Genomic DNA, 11,922 nt, shown 5'->3' on the forward strand with positions numbered 1-11,922 from the left:
ACCAGGAAATGACGGTCCGGGGAAATACATGCAGGGAGACCGAGGGGAAACAACACAGACGAACCAGCAACGAGGACACGGTAACACACACTATAAATACACATGCCAGGAATCAGGGGATGGGAAACAGGAGGGGAACACACCTGGAATACATGATAACTGACAAGGCAGGGGAAACGTAAACAGAACACACTGACATAAGACAGAGCCCTTCAAAGTAAAACAGGAAACACATACACGTAATGACACAGACTCAGAGACGCGGACTAAACACAGAGACTTACTACACTAAGGAAATGCACAAGCAGGGAAGACATCAACCAGAGGGAACACCACTAAATGCTAGAAAATACAAAACTATCAAAAGTAAAAGTACATAACCAAAAACACTGGGTCACCGACCCAGGACCATGACAGGATATCGTTCTCACTAGTCAAAACAACAGTGACATATGTAATTCAGTTTTGATTAGTTAAATTAATAGTTGTCAGATATGAAGTTGACTAGAATGAGGCTCCCAATTTGATATTGGCATTTTAATAGTTTTACCTCTAGCAGATGCAGTGGTGGTTGCTTGGAGTTGTAAATCAGATATAAGTTAGAATATACCAGAAAAGAAAGAGAGGAATATATGGCCAACAAGAACTGGTGTAGAAGTTTACCTTTTGATGTGTCTCCAGACAAAAGGACTTACATAAAGAACACTGTCTCAGAACACTTATCACCCTTTCTGGAGTAATAATAGATACAATTTATATTAGTGAAAAAAGTTCAATGTTAAAATGCTGTGCTTCAAGTTGTTCCACTTCAGCTGAGGGTGTCAGCGATGTCACTGTGCCCAGTCAAACTGTAAAGCAACATATTTGTAGTCACACTTTGCCTATTGTAAAATTTATTATACTTCCATGGCAACGCAACAGGCACTTAAAAGAACTTCTGCAACTCACTTATTCACATTATTGGATGAAATATTTACCAGAGATCTTCACGCGTGGACTTTATCATGTAGTCTTAGCTTTTCCAATCAGCACACTTTGGATAATGTATCAACAGGCTGTGCTTACCTCCTATTTAATGGGCCCATTCCAACTCGGTCGATCTGCCGGATGCTGTCCGTCCACGTGACCACCACTTGAGTCTGGATTCCTCCGTCAAACCTCCTCAACCACACCACATCCGGAGTCACATGCTAATAAAAGTTGAGTTGTTCCATGTCAACCTCCTTTGAACGAGTTATGCTCGTTCAATAGCTTCTAGATTAACATGTTACCAATAAAAACCCTAATGTCTAATAATGTATTTTCCACACTTGGCAAAATCAAATCTAAATGTGTACAAGGTAGTGTAGTCCTAGTGCTGATCTCAAGCCTGAATTGTGAGGGTGTATCACGAAGGGCATCTAGTGTAAAAACTGTACCAAATCAAACATGTGGATCCATCTGTGTGGGGACCCCATGGAAAAAAGGGAGCAGCTGAAAGTTCTTAACAACCTTATTTCAAAAAGTCACAAATCGAGTGCAAAATATCCTTAGTTAGACAATATTATGTCAAGGTGCATGTTGCAATTGGAACTATGGATAGTAAGACTAATAAGACTGTGCACAAATAAACTGTAAATATCAGACACAGAAATTGAAAAAAGAACAAATTTTACCATAAATGTGTGTCGTCTTTAACCCTTGTATGGTGTTCGGGTCTGTGAGACCCGTTTTCAGTTTTTCTCAAAAGAAAAATTAAACAATTAATTATTTTTTCAACCTGAAATTCATTGGCTTTGGCTTATTTTCTGTGAAGAACATGAATCCGAACTAATTTTCAATGACCTCATACTGTACCTCCCCCCACGCATTTACATTACATACAAGGTGTTCGGATCCACTGGACCCAGGCCTAATAAAAGTGTTGAAAGTGCAGGTCCTGTGTTCCCACACTCTGTCTTCCTCCTTTCTGGTGCTGCTGATGGTGTTTTCTTCCCCTCCTGCTCCCGCACAAAGTTGCAACATTGTTGAAAATTCAACTATCAACACCGTCTGCTCTTACATTCCCACACATTTTACCCTCTTTCTTGAGGGATCCAAATTTTCTCATCCCCTGTCCCACCTGCAAATTAGGGGCATAATACTATAAATAAGACTTTGCCAGTGTGGTTCTTTATCACAACTGATCAAGATGGCAAAAGATTATCTGCTGCGAGGGCCATCCAATTGATTTTGGAAGAGAGAGTGGCTTTGGATGATGATGCTGACAAAGAGGTTTCAGAATATTTCACATTTCTGAAAATTTAGAGTCTGACAGTGACTTTGAAGAAGAGGATGAGGTTGAGCACCATTTAGTAACAAAACGAAGACGAGCACCCCATCTGCAGCCAGCTCCAGGACCAGAACAAGCCCACCAGACAGCAAGTGAAGAAATATGGATGTCAATAACTGGTGAAATTGGATGGTCTTCTTGCCCAAGAAATGAGCCACCCTGCAGAGCTGTTACTGTGATAAGCCAGGGCCAACACGGCTGACAGTTACTCATGTGCAGGACATCAAGTCTTCATTTGAGCTTTTCATCCCAGATTACATCCAGAAAATTATTCTGGATTGCAGTAATCTAGAAGGAAGGTGTGTTTTTGGAGAGAGGTGGAAGGAGATGGACCAAATTGATCTGCAGGCCTACTTTGGGGTTCTTATCCTTGCAGGAGTTTTCAGGTCCAAAGGGGAATCCACAGAATCCTGTGGGATGCAGAAACCGGCAAGAACCTTTCCGTGCATCAATGTCTCTGGAAAACTTCCACAAAATTTCCAGGATTATCCGTTTTGATAGCCGAGACGACAGACCAGCTCGACGGCAGAGAGACAAGCTAGCTGCCATCAGGACAGTGTGGGATAAGTGTGTGCACCACCTACCCCTGTTTTACAACCCTGGGCCTAATGTCACCATTGATGAGCAGCTGATCCCATTTAGTTGTGAAACATATTGCTTCACGTGTAAATGTGTTGTCTTTCCACTCACTCCACTTGATTATAACTGATTTATGTTTTTATAACATTTTATAAAAAACAAAAAACAAAAAAAAAAAAACGAGAAGCACATTAATTTACAAAGGTAAAGGGAAAAAATTAACCATGTTTGCTGTTCATATGGCTTGTAATTGGGATGAAGTAAACATCTGTTGAGTAATTTAACATAAAATTGTTTGATAGTGTTAATTTGGAAAGCCAAAACTCTAGCGGGTCCACCAGACCCATGAACACTGGCTGAGTAACAAAAATATGAACACCACACAAGGGTTAAATGGACTTACAGTATACAGAGCTTTTCTTTTAGACTCTAGTAGAGCACTCAAAGAACGTTAGACTGCAAGCCTCACACATGCACGCACACAGCATTTTCATTCTTTTAAGCCAAGGTTGTCCAACGTTGACACACTCATGTGCTGATGGATGCATCGGGATAATTTGAGGTTCAGTAATTTACTCAAAGTTGCAATTGTATTGCATATCTTCATTATGAGCATGTGAAGGGAGGTAGGAACACTTGTTTACTTATTGTTGTTTGTTTAATGTGCTGAAGTTGTAGAATTTTGCTTATTATAGAGTTATAAAAACACAGCATTTGCCTCTGACACACTGTGTCCTACTATCCAGCTATGCACGTTTCTTCTTTGTCAGTATTGCTGGCCAGAATGCACTTTCTCTCTCGGCTAGGAGAACGTTGTTTCGCCTTATTTTCCCCTTCACTGCACACTGCCTCTGTACGCTATAATAAGCAGCTCTATTTTAATTTAGTTGCTATCCAACCCACTGAAGACCCCTACCATGATTTCGTAGTGTTTCTCTTTCCCATCAATCCTGCTGTTCACTATCTGTATGTCATTGTTTGCTCAGTCCACTTTTGCATTTATCATTTCTTTTTTTTCAGTCATATATAAACATATACACATTTTTTTCTGTTACTGCCTGCTTACCTAAAGTTTACTTACATTTTTATCAAATAAAACTTTCACTATTTCATACTCTCACTACTTTTGAAACCCCTGCTGATTTCACAGAAATACACAGTTTTATTGTGAGAGTCAAAATCAATCAAGACTTGTTTTCATTCTAGTCTCCATGAGTCTAATGAAATTTTAAAATGATGGGTAATCAAGATGGAACACAATGAAGCCATAAGCGAATCAATTTTATAAAAACATAATTAAAGGTCACTCTAAACTGCAGATTAAAAGAGAACAAATTAGTCAAGTGATTAATTGACAAGATGATAAAGAGCAGAATTGTCCAAATGCCCCCTAAATGCTAGTGGCTGAATGCCAAAAGCATGACATTCTTTGAATTATGAACTTCTTGCCTTAGTTGTCAATTACAGAAAAGTGTAAACTTGCCAGATTGTGAACAGTGTTTCATTGTGTTTCATTTCACAGCAGTTAAGGGTCAGCAACCTGCTATTAAAAGAACATTTTTAAGCAATTCTTGACATAAAATGCATAGATTCAGAAAACATATTAAAACTATATAATGCCTGCTTATAATTTTTACAGTAAGGTCCATAAATTTTCCTTTGACAGTAAGACAGGAGTTTTGCCTTTGTTGACCATCCCAATGGATTTTAAATCAAATAATCAAGATGAGACAAAGTACAGACTTTCCACTTTAAGGGGTTTAACAAAAGTATTCCATATCTGTTAGAAATAAGCCATTTTATACATAGTGCCAGAGGCCCAGAGCTTGAAAACGTTGGACAAACTAACATTGTTTTAGGTGGAAATCAGGAAACTGACTTGGCCTGTGAAGAATATTCCATTTCTTTGACTTGTGAAACTCTTGTTTTCCCAGTATGTAAAGTACTGTCCCATCAGTTTTGCATCATTTGGCTGAATGTGAGCAGTGAATACAACCCAGCACACTTCAGAATTCATCCTGCCACCAATAAAAAGTAGTGACCAGGTTCTAACGGCATGCTGTGCCATATCTGATAGGTTTGTAGCTTGAACCCATCCGCTGGAACGTTGAAGACAATATAATTACACTGCTAAGCAAGACACAAATAGGCAAAGTTCTTCATGGTACTCGTGCACGGGAGAGAACCGGACAGAGCGCCGTTCCTTCGCTTGACCCCAGTAGCTCTCGTCCGTTCTCCTGAGGTTACATGAATATGCATAAGTTCATTAACATATGACGTCTACATACAAACAAAGAGTACCTTGCCTGTGTGTGTGTGTGTGTGTGTGTGTGTGTGTGTGTGTGTGTGTGTGTGTGTGTGTGTGTGTGTGTGGACTGCTGATCAAAGGGTCAAACATCCTTGGTCAGGAAGAGGGTAGCCTCCCCCTCACCCTAGATGGTTCATCCTAGATAACATGGTGAGGAAGTCCTGCAGTTCATCTAAACAAAGAGCACTTAGACTAGAACAGACGCAACTACGTTAATCCTACCATAAAATAATAAGACACGGTATGACCTCTCATGCTCCCAAAGTGCTGTCTAATACACACAAAGTTTGCAGACTATCAAGGATCAAAACCTCTACCAATCTACAACTAATTACAAAACTCTAAGCATATATAAGTAAATATTTCTAAGCATAAATGACAATCAACAATACAAACTCTAACATTCCCCCGTTTTTGACCTTTATGCTAGAAAGTTCCCAGTTATGCATACCTCATGTCTGACAGTTTCAATGCAAACATTTTTTTACTCAGCATATGTCAAATCACCCTAAATTACTGAAAAGGTACACAGTTTAATAAATGTATTAGCAGTTATCCCATTCATTGAGCTCATCTCATGGCAAACTGCATCTTACGAGCAAACAAAGAAATTGTTAATTTAATAGTGAAAATAAAAAAGTAACATTTTCAAAAACATCTCAGCTTGGTAATGCTTCCTCCAGGTGTGCACATCACATGCCTCTCTGCAGAGTGGTTTGAGTTCTGCAGGGCGTCATGAATGTCTCTTCCAGTTGTTTCCATCGTTGTCCATAGGACCAGAGTCCAAATGTATGTAGAATAAACATTCAAACATACCAGTTGGTTTTGTTGTTTGTCAACATGGTTCTCAGCTATTTCCAAAGCTGCAGACCTCTCAGCACTCTAGTTTTATGGCCTCCCTTTACCTCACTTCAGGCCTTCGTCCTGTGAGGGGGATATTTATGACTCCTTCATTGTCCTTCATTGTCCATACTCTGCAGAAAACACCTCTGTGGAAAGGGTGCAGGGTTGTCTTACTGCTATTATGATCCCAGCAGCCTTCAGAGTGTCATCGTATGCACAGTACAGTGGCACAGCGTTAGGTGATGTTCATAGGAAACTGCTGTTATCACCACCATAGCTTCTGGTTCCTGTGCTTTTCACAGAATCATGATGTCATCCTCGAACTCCTTCTACGCTGTCGATGGAGCTTGGCACGCTCCTCATCCCCTGAGTGTTTATGTTCCAACGCTGCTGAAGGTTTAAGGCAGAGCACGTCGTACACCTTAGTCGTCTTCCTCAGCGTCAATATTGAATCTTTCATTTTATTTAAAATCTCCTGGAAACTCAGTAGCACAGCTCTCTGTGTGATGTCTGCTGTGCTGAAGATGATCTCTGATCCTCCTGAAGCCTCTCTCCTGGCCTCAGCTCCCATCTTGTGGACGATCCTCTCCTCTATTTTGCAGGCAGTTTCATGGTCCTTGCTGTGGCTCCAAGGTCTGATCTCATGATGGGCCCCAACCAGCTTGATCTTTGACCTCAACCACTGCCTGGCTGTCAGCTATGCCTGGAATGGTTCACGCTTCTCACTGGGTCTCTGAAGATTTCTCAGGAGATTACTGCTGCACCTGTATTTCCTTGCTAAGAAGAAAAACTTCTATTTGGAGAGCATGTCAACAATCATCAAACCACATTCTCTAGTTCAGTGAACTTCACTTATAGGCCATCAAAGCCTCATCTGAACATGGATGCACCACTTGCATAGGTTTAATATTTGTAAATAAAACGGCTAATCACACAAATCACTGCAACAATAATAAAAAACATTGTTTAATGTTAATCCTTGGACTCCACCTCTTGACGCATGGACATTCCCATGTGTCAACTCACCAAACCTGGATCCCTGTCTTAAAGAAAAAGATTAGCTAGATCATATCCCAGGCAACATCAGGGCATCTCCTCCCCTGGAGCAGCATCACCCTGGACCTATAACCCTGCAATGAAAATGTTAGTGTGCTTTGCATATTAAGTTTGCTTAACACCTGGCTCTCCCAGGAGCCTGCATACACACCATCATGGCCTGGAAAGCAAAATCTGGAAGTGAAATCAAACTCCATACCTATAAACAATTGTATCATAAGGACAAGAAGCATTCAACATCAGCAAGACAAGTGTCATGTGCAGGTTTTCTCAAATCAGTAAACTACAATTATTTTCATAAGTCGCCTCAGACATGGATCATCCCATGTACTCAGGCAACATCAATGTAATCGGTGACTGCTCTTAAGCAAAGTCACTCCACTCATATATTATTTATTATTATTATGGGCTCAAAGTGGCCAGCAAAGAGCCCACAACAAACTATTCCATAAACACGTAAACTCTTATTTGTTTCACTCGTGTCACTTGTCCGTTTCAGCTGAATCTTCCACAGCATTCTCAAAGAAACTAACATTAGCAATACACATTGACTGTAGTCAGACAGAGGTCAGACACAGGTCAACAGGTTCCAGAGGTGCCATAAAAACACCATAAAGTTAGCCATCTATAGCTGTGGAAAGAAGTAACACCAGTTCTCAACACAGGAAATTTCACACATGTTATTCACATTACCAAAGTACCCTTCACATTTTCCCATCAACACAATGCAACAGCATCACCACTCATAACCTGTAAACACAGTTTTCCTCACACATAAACCCAGAAATCCTGTAGTAGGAAAAAACATCAACCAGTTGTCCTGGTATAAATCGCATCATCAATTCACATGAAGAACTGGCATGCTGTAAGAAAAGAAAATGCAAATATTAGCGCTTGCGCAGGCGTATGCATACTTTGTCACAGTTATCTCTGTGAGCAACACACGCCTATGAATAACACACCTGATAAATGCACAGACACAGAAAATGGCATTTAAAAGGTTAAATCATCATGCAACCTCGAGTGTTGCTGTCATCTTTCTGCTCCTGTAAAAGGAAACACATGGGTTCATCTGCACCTTTGTCAGGTGGGGGTTAGCTTCACACAATCATGTTCAGTCAGTCAGTCAGTTATTTTAAAATTCTTACTCATTCACTCAGTGGTTCCTTCTTTTGCTAATTGTGGAAATTATCATCGCATTCGTTTCCACGCTCAGCAAAACGACGTTATTTCAAAAAGAAAAATAATTTAGACTGGATTTCCTCGTTGAATCCTTTTTGGGGGGGACTCTCATTTCCTAATTGTCCCAAATAAGTGGCTTCCTCCTGAACCCATTTTAAATGTGGAGAAACTCACTTGCAACAATTTTCTTGACGACGTGTAACGCTTTTAATTCCCGACTTGCAGATCTGCTCAAAGAAAAGAAATTCACAAGCAAAAATCAGTGCTTGTTCAAAAATGAAAAATAAAAAATAACAGAGATTATCAAACCAAACTCTCAGTGCACTGTGAAAGTATCAAAATAAAAAGGCCTTGTTAAGTCATGACACAAACTCCTCATCATCTTCACAACAGGAGAAGAATCATCAGCTAGATTCACTCCAAACCAACCATCAGCTGCACAACACACAACATAACCCTAATGTCATATTAGCTATGAGTTTAATCACCCGGTCTGTGCTCTTCACTCATTTAAGCCACAGATCTATTTTATTCAATTTTTCCTTTTTCCCTTCATCATAAAACATGTGACATGCTGTCATGCACTTCACAAAACAGTCTGTTCTGACGTATTCAGAGTTGTGTATCTAAATACAGGATTCACTCGCACATCAAAACAGGAAACTCAGTGTTTTAGAGTCTCCACTCAACACACAACTCCAACACATCTCATTCACTCGTACTAGAATTCAGTCACCTTTCATTAATCTAAAACCGATCAAATAATTTGCATATCAGCTATTAACCCACTAAGTTGACAGGACGACAGAAAAGCATGTTCAAAATAGTATCACAAAAGACAATTTCCCTCATACAGTAAATTACATGTGCTGCCTCAATCAAGCAGGAAGCTTCTCCCAATTTACCATTTTAACAACTAAATTTATTGTCTGATCACTGGTTGGTCAAACCAGGATCTTTTTTCCCACAAAAGTTAAACTGTTGTCCTGCAACCTGGAGAGTCAATTTTTTGCATTGGATAAATTCAGTATTTAATAACAAGTGTCTGCTAAATTGACACTATTTTAACACTGATGAAAGATAACAAGCTAATTTTCATTACATGTGTTTGTGTTATTAGGCAGGTCTAATGCATGTCTGTGGAGCTGCATCTCCAGCAGAGCATGTTCTTAAAGCTGCCTTTCCTACACATTTCTCTGCTATTATTTAATCATTTCTTAACTAATGTGCTATGAGTCTTCATGAGTCATTTTGTGTTTGGAATTGTTAGTAGGGTTAATGCATGTTCTGCTTGTGTGTGTGTGATTTTGTATATGTTTCTATTTTCGCAATGTTTCAGACTCCGTCTCAATTTTCCAACTTAAGCAGTCAGTTTTCTTTTCCCCAGGTTTGCTAACCCAAATTTTGATTTCCCACATTAAATAATTCCTATGTGTTCTCACCTAGTCTTCTCACTCTGTTGTCCTCTCCCACTTCAACAGTCCCGGCAGTTCTCCTTCAGCTTTGTCCTGTCTAGTAGCTGAAGTGCTGCTGCTGCCTTCTTGGGCGACTTCTTAGCAGCTGCTGCCGGTTTCTTGGCTTTGGCCGCGGCGGGCTTCTTGGCTTTGCTCTCAGTAACCTTGTTCATCTTGAAGGATCCGGAGGTCCTGGTGCCCTTGGTCTGCACCAGAGTGCCCTTCGCCACCAGACTCTTGATGGCGGTCTTGACACGGGCCTTGTTCTTGTCCACATCGTAGCCTCCGGCAGCCAGAGCCTTCTTGAGAGCGGCCATGGACAGGCCGTTGCGCTCCTTGGAAGCGGCCACGGCTTTCACAATCAGCTCGCCCACGCTGAGGCCGACCTTCTTGGGCTTGGAAGTCATCGTCTTCTTCTTCTTGGCCTGAACCTCGGCGCAGGGCGTGTTTATGATGGAGCCTTTCCCACCACAGCGCTGGCACGTTGAACGCATCATGAAGGGTCCATTTCTTTCATGTCGCTAGCCGCATGTGGCTTGCCCGAGTCACTCAGTCCTTTTTGAGCATTTCAACATGCTGCCGCCGCAGACCCTGGCCTCAGATCCAGCAAGTTTAGCGCGCTGATCTCCAAAAAAGTCCCGAAGGCCAGAAAGACGTCAAATAAGTGTCTCGTGCTGAGAACTCAAACAAAAACTCCTCTTCACGCTGCCATCTTGCTCGCCCCTCCGTGAAATTCAACCAATCAGACAGGAAGATGGGTTTGCTTTCTTCTTCTGCTGCTGTTTATCCACATTGCTGCTGCTTTGCTGGGACTTTTTGTGCTCAGGACTTGCTGCTGTTTCTTTATCATGTTATTGCTTTGGAGCTGCATTCCTTATCTTCAGGGAGGAGTGAGCTCGCTTGTGAGGTTGAGAAACACATGGCACTGTAAATAAGTCAGCCAGAAACTTGGCCTGCATGTTTCCAATGATGTTAAACTATAACTTTCTTCCGACCGCTGCATGTGGAAAATTGATTCAGGTCTGCTTTTCACCTGAAAGTGACAAACTAAGACATTTCATTATTATCATCACTGCTTAATCAGCACACATCTCTCTCTCTCTCTCTCTCTGTCTGTGTTTGTGTGAACAATCCTTTCTTAAAAGCAGAAAATGACATTGTAGTTGTTTTTCGGCTGATCAACACAAAACCTTTTTCCTATGATTATTTTTCATCTACAATATAAATAAACCATATGGCTGGAGATATGTGCCATGGTGATCCATAAGCATGATCACCAGTTTATTTAATTATTTTTAATCCAACAAAACAAATAAACAAAAACATGATGCTGATGCTACACACACACACACGAGTCAAGGTGCAGAAAAACTGCTCATGGAAACGCTGCACACTCTCTGTTTCCCTCTCTTTGAGTAGTTCTCAGACAGCTCTTGATCTGATAATGTGTAGCTTGCTCATCAGCTCAAAAAACAAAAACAAAACTGCAACGCGACATCACACAGTAGTTGCATGCTCTGCCCACAGTGGCAAAGTCTTACACTTACATATTCAACACAGCTTCTCCATCATGTATTTTTAGATGTTTCATACAGGGTTGAGCATATTAGTTGTTTTCACAGATGTGCTCCATATCTCAACAATGGCTCATAACAAGACGACAGTCTTTCACACAGGTCAAGTGCCTCTATGCACATCATTAGTTTAAATATTTATCTATATCACTTCACCTCACATGTCATCGTACTGAATTTAAGCAACCACAAGCTTAATGTAGATTACTTTTAACAACTATCCACCTCAATTAAATCTATGGTCTGGCACACAGGCTGCTGTCGATCAGGGCAAGCTAAAGAATAAACATTGTGTCAGCAAGGGGTGGGGGGAAAGCCATTCACCAGAGCATATCTTAAGTGCTGCTGATGTGGGCTGGCCTTCTCCACAGCTCTCCAAGGCTGGTGTGTTTTCTGAAAACTTCTAACATTTGAATCTCTTCCATTTATAAGCCTGCGATTAACCGCACGGCTCAGGTCCGCGTGAAACCCGCGCGACCGCAATCGCGTGCACCCACGCAGCTGTGGAGCCTTCGCTCTCTCTCTTTTATACATAAATACTTTGTGCTGCCAGGAGCAAAGTCCAGCACAAACGTCTTTCTCCCTCTAACTCACTCTTGGTTGCTTAGAAACCCA

At 41.0% G+C, this 11,922-nt stretch overlaps 1 pseudogene; it reads right to left on the reverse strand.

The window, feature by feature from the left end:
• Nucleotides 1-9,020: 9,020 nt before the first annotated feature.
• On the reverse strand, nt 9,021-10,900 carry LOC146630066 (histone H1 pseudogene; annotated as a pseudogene).
• Between the last annotated feature and the right edge of the window lie 1,022 nt (nt 10,901-11,922).

The sequence above is a fragment of the Diplotaxodon limnothrissa genome, linkage group LG6 (genome assembly GCF_057381915.1).
Source record: "Diplotaxodon limnothrissa isolate DT_005_m linkage group LG6, D_limnothrissa_male_GT1.1, whole genome shotgun sequence".
Taxonomy (NCBI): Eukaryota; Metazoa; Chordata; class Actinopteri; order Cichliformes; family Cichlidae; genus Diplotaxodon; species Diplotaxodon limnothrissa.